Source organism: Otolemur garnettii, unplaced genomic scaffold, assembly GCF_000181295.1.
Source record: "Otolemur garnettii isolate 467f Iridium unplaced genomic scaffold, OtoGar3 scaffold00002, whole genome shotgun sequence".
Classification (NCBI taxonomy): Eukaryota; Metazoa; Chordata; class Mammalia; order Primates; family Galagidae; genus Otolemur; species Otolemur garnettii.
In genome coordinates this window covers 40,402,434-40,409,518 of record NW_003852397.1, presented here as the reverse complement: position 1 = coordinate 40,409,518, position 7,085 = coordinate 40,402,434, and the positions used below count along the sequence as shown (strand labels likewise).

At 37.9% G+C, this 7,085-nt stretch overlaps 1 protein-coding gene across 2 annotated transcripts in view; it reads right to left on the bottom strand.

Annotated features, from left to right (window-relative positions):
* The window catches only part of LOC100944131 (ubiquitin-conjugating enzyme E2 E2), a 385,813-nt gene that overhangs the window by 178,267 nt on the left and 200,461 nt on the right, over positions 1-7,085 (bottom strand). The gene's annotated exons all lie outside the window — the stretch shown is intronic.

The window sequence follows — 7,085 nt, the reverse complement described above, 5'->3', positions numbered from 1 at the left end:
AGTTGGAGGTTGCTGTGAGCTGTAATGCCACGGCACTCTGCCCAGGGGGACAGCTTGAGGCTCTGTCTCAAAAAAAAAAAAAAAAAAAAGAAGAAACTCAGTAAGCATTTATGGAGCTCCTCTGGCACCTGATCCATTTATAACTTCATTTACTGGGACCCCACCATTGCCACACACTATGTCAGATGCTATGAAGGTGACAAATATGATTAAACATAGATCCTGCCCTCAAAGAGCTTATATTTAGCAGATCCTTGAAACTAAGTGACATTATGTTCTTAAAACATATATATTATATAATTATATAAATTATATATATTCATATATATAAAAATATATGTGTGTATATATACATTTATTTATATATATAAATATATATATATAAAATTTTATATATATAAAATTTAAGTCCATTCAGGCTAGAAAATTGTAAGTTTCATAGCAGATGAAGGCTGCTAGTTCTACTTTTTAATCATGGACTCCTCCCTTAAGCAGCTGCCTCCATCTAAATGCTTACAAAATATTTTATTTGTTCTTGTATCTATATGCCCAGACCCACCAGAAGTAGGTATTTCATCAGCACACATTCAAGTCTGACTGCCATTTTTAAAATCTCTTAATTGAGGAGAGAGGCAGACATCCCTTGGGCTTCTATAGACCTGAGCAAGACAGGGAGGAAAGGGAGTTTCATCACTGTTTTGGTGCTAGGAAGCTCAAATTAGCTGAGTAGGTGCTGCAAGAGAAATAAATGTTAACGAAATGAATGATTCTTCATTCATCTAACAAAGATTTATTCAGTGCCTAACATCTGTCAGAAGGTATACCAAACACAAAGGCCGCACTGTTAAGGAAAAAGGGCATGTCTCCAGCTCATAATCTAAGTTGGACTCTCTTGAGCCTAAGGTATATTCATCAGGTAAGTGGAATAATCTCTTCAGGTGTGTTCTGTGTAGCAAAACACAAATTGTCAAGCAACACCCACAACTTATTAAAAGTTTCCTGGTGATTTTTATTGTTTGAGATTCACTAAGGGCACAAAGTATTAGGTTGTGCTGATTGCATTTATTAGGTAAAGTCTCTCTTATAATTGTGTCCTGCCCCTAAGAGGTGTGCCATATACTGTGATCCCCCATCCACCTCCTTCCTCCCCTCTTCCTGTTCCCTCATTCCTCTACTCCCACCTTGTCTTAGATGATCTACTGCCTTCATATTAGAATTGAGTACACTGGATTCTTGCTTCTCCACTTAGTGATTTTTTTTTTTTTTTTTTTTTTGTCTTGCTCTGTTGCCTTTGGTAGAGTGCCATTCACCACAGCTCAGAGCAACTTCAGTCTCCTGGGTTTAAGAGATACCCTTGTCTCAGCCTCTCTAGTCGCTGAGCCAATAGCTGCCTGCCATGACACCTAGCTAATTATCCTATTTTTAGTAGAGAAGGGTCTTGCTTTTATTCAGGCTGGTCTCCTAAACTCAAGACATCTACCCACCTCAGACTCCGAAAGTGCTAAAATTATAGGCGTGAGCCATGCTGCCCCACCCTTCCTAAGTGATTCTGATGAGGTACTTCCCTGCATATGGAGTGGCTTCCACTGTAAGTACTGATGTGTTGGACCTAAGGCAGATCTGGTAAGGACCCCACGTTCACAACTGATCACTTCCGAGGTCGAACAACAAACAGAGCACATTTTGCGGAAAAAGAAGGTAGCAAATCCTCTCTAAATTAGAAATATCTAAACACACAAAGACAGCAAAGCTTGGGAATTATTACAAGTTAATTAGAAAAGTAACATTTGTGAAAAAGAAAAATCAGGAAGACTAGAACAGGTGCTAAGGCTTTCGATCTAACATTCCTAATGCCAAGGTATTTTAACCATATTTAAGTATCTTTGCAAAGTAACAGCATGACTTAAATACTGCTAAATTTGGCACTTAGAGAGTCATTACTACTGTGATCATCATATCACATCTTATTCTGCGTTGTTCTGAAGATTTAGGGAGTCTGTGTATTACCATGAAAGCTTTTATCATAGCAGTAATTGTTTTTTTAACAATTCCAGAAAATGGTCTGTTGTTGATGGAATGCTTAGCTTAAGATCTGCTTTACAACAAAACGTTTTTCTTTTTCAGTTACCATCTTGGCTGACAAATCTGTACAAGAAAAAATGTAACTTTAGAAATATGGAAAAGGCTACAATTCATTTACTGTAATGACCCTCAAAGTCAGTCAGTAAATTCCAATCTATTATAAACCTAGAATTAGGTAAATTTTTAGTTTTACATTACTATACTTCACTTTAAAACACTGTTGATTTGAACTGTTTTTCTCCATAACTCACAGTAAGAAATACATTTACATCACTACCCAATGACATATACACATGAAACTAAAGGAAAAAAACAAACAAACAAAAATACTTATCACATGCAATGTATTCCTATTTCATCCTATTTGCCACCAATGTGGCAAAAGATTTTGGTCCCACTGATTTGATTTCAGAATAGAGAGATCACAGTTGCAATTTGAGAAAATACCAATACAGACAGCATGATGTATTTCTGTATGCAAGTTAGCATTTGAAGGACCTAATCAAGAATTACTATCCCAGGAATGGTTGGTTAGCATGTAAGAGGCCTTAATCAGGATTTTAACTCCAGAAACAGATGAATCCAATGTTTTTGTCAGCATCGAACATCTTTACCTGCATTTTCAATAAAAAGTTCAACAATAAGCACAGAGCATGTCAGAAATAAAGGGCATTCAAAGTGTGTAATTGGCCAGAAACATCAAGCTCTCCCCCTTGTATGAAAGGAGAATTATCTGGCATATCTAGCAGTGTCACATCTTTTGAGCAAGACCTGAGTGGAGAGACAGAAAATCAAAGGTAAAGATTTGAACCAAAGCTGAGAGATAATTGTTTAAGTTGTAGAAAAGCTTGTCTACAAAGGGAAGAATGTATGAAGAACCAAAGACCAAAAGCTGCTTAGCTTTGGTGAAGGCCCAGTTAGGGAACTGAAGAGCAACCACCTTAGGAGTCAAAGAGGAAGTGACTGCATAAAGAGGACAAAACAACAACTGTATCATGGAAGACAACAAGGAACAGTTTTAAGAAAGAATGAGCCCCTGCCCCCGGCTCAACCCCCCACAAAATGCACAGAAAGATCAAAGTAGAGTAAAAGTTTTGAAAATGTCACTCTGAATCTGGGGGTGATCAGAGCAATAGGATCATACAAATGTTTCTTGTTCTGGGTATTTTTCAGGATGTATTAAAGGCCAGAAGAGAGGGAAAAATTTGAAAAGCTGGATCAAGTACTATGAAATATCTCAGATTCTTGGTTTCCAAACATGCTCACACCTAATCTAAGTCAGTTGGCGAAAGATACCAGAAAGACATAACTAACAAAATCTGTATCTGGGACTATTCCTACTCATCATTTGGAAATCTGCTATCATAAATATGTATTTCTTTCATCTAATTATTTGGTAAATGATTTTCACACAACAAAGGAAAATGGAGTAGAATTCTTCCCTCATCTTTCTCTGTGTGCAGGGTTCAGATGTCCTTAGTACTTCTATTTTCTCAGATCCTTCACATAAGCTGTTCTCTGCTTCAAAACCCCCACCGCATGGAATATAGTATTAAGCTGATGAACTAATTCAGAGACACATACACAGTGATATGACATACCACATCTTACTAATCTTTCATTGAAAGAGAGAACACTTAATGTAAAGAATATACCTTTAATAGTTCTAAATCAAGCCCTGTGGCAGGGTAAGGAGGGATTGTGAAGGATCTGGAGAGCAGGCTCCCTTAAATTACATCTGGTAGGTGGTTCCCTATTTCGTGCATTCTTAAAGGCAGCCTTTCCTAGAGGCATATTCTTTAACCCTCTAGAAGGTTTAGGATTATGTAGCAAACGTATAAAGTTTAATCAAGCAGGATGGCAGTACTCCCAAAATGTTCTGTAGATACAACTAAAATAAATTTTCCATGAAAACTCATTCTGAAATGCAATTCTCCTTGTCCACTGGTTTAGGACAGAATCTGATGCCATTTTAATATGCTTCCTTTTCTTAGGGAAGAAAAAATGTTGGAACAGTAACAAATATCCAAAAAGAAAACTATGAAGAACAAAAATACAGCTAAGAGGAAGGGGAGAAAAACTGTTGTTTTGTGTTTTTCCTTCTGTGTCCCTCAAAAAGATATGTTCGAGTCTTAACTGCTGGAATCTGTGAATGTGATCTTATTTAAAAATAGGTAATGAAGATGAGGTGATACCAGATTAGTGTGGGCTCTTAATCCAGTAACTGACACTTCTATAAGAGAAAGGAGAATTATATTTAGACTCTGAGACATAGGCATACACAGGGAAGAAGGCCATACGACAACAGAGATAAAGACTGGAGTGCTACAGGCACAATCCAAGGAACTGTAAGAACTATGGGAAGCCACCCGAAGACAGGCCAGAGCCTTCAAGGGGATCCATGGCGACCTCTAGTCACCCTGATTTCAGACTTCTGGTTTCTAGAACTCTGAGAAAATTAATTTCTTCTGTTTTAAGCCATCAAGTTTGTGTAACTTGCTATAGTATAGCAGCATCAGTTACATTAGAAAGAATGAACAGTAGTTACGGCATCCATTTTCTCAGTTGCCTTATTTAGTTAGAGGGAAAGTATTTAGGACATGAATTTTCGTAGAAGTACATATCACATGTTGTCTTTTCATCTTCGAAGAGCATGTTAATCAGGGAGTAGCCAGAAGGCTACTTTTAGAAATCTCTACCCAAAGATGGCACCTGTAGCTCAGTGGGTAGGGCGCTAGCCACATACACCAGGGCTGGCAGGTTCAAACCTGACCCAAGCCTGCTAAAATCAACAATGACAACTGCAACTAAAAAACAGCTGGGTGTTGTGGCAGACACCTGTAGTCCCAGCTACCTGGGAGATTGAGGTAAGAGAATCGCTTGAGCCCAAGAGTTTGAGGTGAGACTCTGCCTCGGAAAAAAAAAAAAGAAGAAGAAAAGAAAAGAAGTTTCTACCCAAAAGGCTTTTTTTTTTTTGAGACAGTTTTACTATGTCATCCTCGGTAGAGTGCTGTGGCATCATAGCTCACAGCAACCTCAAACTCTTGGCTCAAGTGATTCTCTTGCCTCAGCCTCCCTTGCAGCTGGGACTAAGGCACCCACCATAATCCTCGGCTATTTTGTTGTTGTTGTTGTTGTTGTTTGTTTGGCTTGGGCTGGGTTTGAGCCCACCAGCCTGGGTACATGTGGCCGGCGCCCTAACTACTGCGCTATGGGTGCCCAGCTTCACACATGCCTACACTGATTTGGTTTAGCATGGTATCACAGCCACGGAATCTTTCATTCTAGAATCCAATACCTGTTTTCTAAAGCTAACTGTGTAATTCTCTGCTCAATGCTGCTTTTACTGATCCAGTGATGTTAGGCTCAAGGTTTGAAAGTGTTATAGATGAATACATTCCTGATCTTTTCACAGTTATCTACCTACATTCACTCCAAGACAATGTGCCTAAAAGAGATGACACAGCACATCTCACTTTCCACTACTGCTGAGAAAGTAAAGCCAATGAATGGTTCAGAAGTGTAGCCCAATAATGCCATCAGAATTGTCCTCTTTAATTGTTAAAGAGAGCTCAGACAAGAACCAAAATCATCATAGGGTAATAATCATTGATCTGCTTTGGGCACCATGGCTATTCAGATTTAACAACTTCTGACAATCACAGAAATCAACCATTAGTCCAAATACAGGAACTCCTCTTTGAGTCACATAAAAATCATTAGTGGTTTCTGATAGCATTATTTATAATCCCTGAGCAAAAGTCATAAAGGCTAATACAACCCTGTACACATATTCATGTTTGATGTTACCTCTAGGTAAAGCAAACAAAACCCTCAAGCGCTACTCCAAGTAAAAGCGTAGTGAAAAACAAAAACAGGAAATGAAACTATAGTACTGGCAAAATCTGGTAATTTTTTTGTGAATGGTGGCTCTTATTTATAGCCCAGGAGGCCCCGCTTCAGTGAGTGGCTTTCACTGTTGTCAAAACTCTTCTTCCAATTTCCAACTCTCATGTTAAATTGGCAAAAGGACACTGATAATTCAGGTTCTATACATCTTACCATAGAATTTATGACCTCCAAGAGCCAGCCATCAGTCATACACTTGGAGAGATCTAAAGCTTTACCCTGGACTGGAACACCTACCAGCTTTAAATACAAAACTCTCCACTGGGGAAAAACTACTGCAGGACCAAAGTAACAGCATGTATTTTAATTTAAGGGTTTAGATTCCCACTGTGACCCAAATTTGATGATTTTCTAGATAAACTGTATCCATTTTTTAAACAAATAAAGTATCCAACCGAATTCAATACTAAAGGATCTTCATTTGAAAACATTTCATTAACACAAAAAAGGATAAAAGCTGTATTTCTTTATAGGCACTGTAAGAGACTGATAACTTGAACTTGAAGCCACAAACATTATCATACCTAGCTCCAACTGACTATAACTAAAGAAATAAATTTTAGGTATTCTTTTCCAAAAATCTGTGTAAAACATTTATCCATTCCTAAATCACGTTGCTTTACTAAATACAGAACTGGAAGCAGAATTAGTTCAGTTTTATGCTACAAAGTTACTATCATGAAGTGCTAGTATGTTTTTATAGATTTTTTTTTATTAAGGTCATACCATCTTCTATATACAGCAATTTGATTTTATTCAGGACCTTAGAAAGTTCTTTGCTTAGCTTCAGAATCTCGAGCCCAGGATTCCTTCAACACTTTAACAAATGATATCATCATTACCCCCACCAATTAAAGCACAAATACACATATAAGCAAATATCTGCATTTAATTTCAGAAGGTTCCAATACCCATCAGGGGTTCCATAAATGTTACATAAAGAATTGCTGGAATAGGGTTATTATGCAATCAGAAATCCTTGGAAAACAGATTTTTTTTTTTTGAGACAGAGCCTCAAGCTATTTCCCTGGGTAGAGTGCCATTGCATCCCAGCTCACAGCAACCTCCAACTCCTGGGCTCAAGCGAGTCTCCT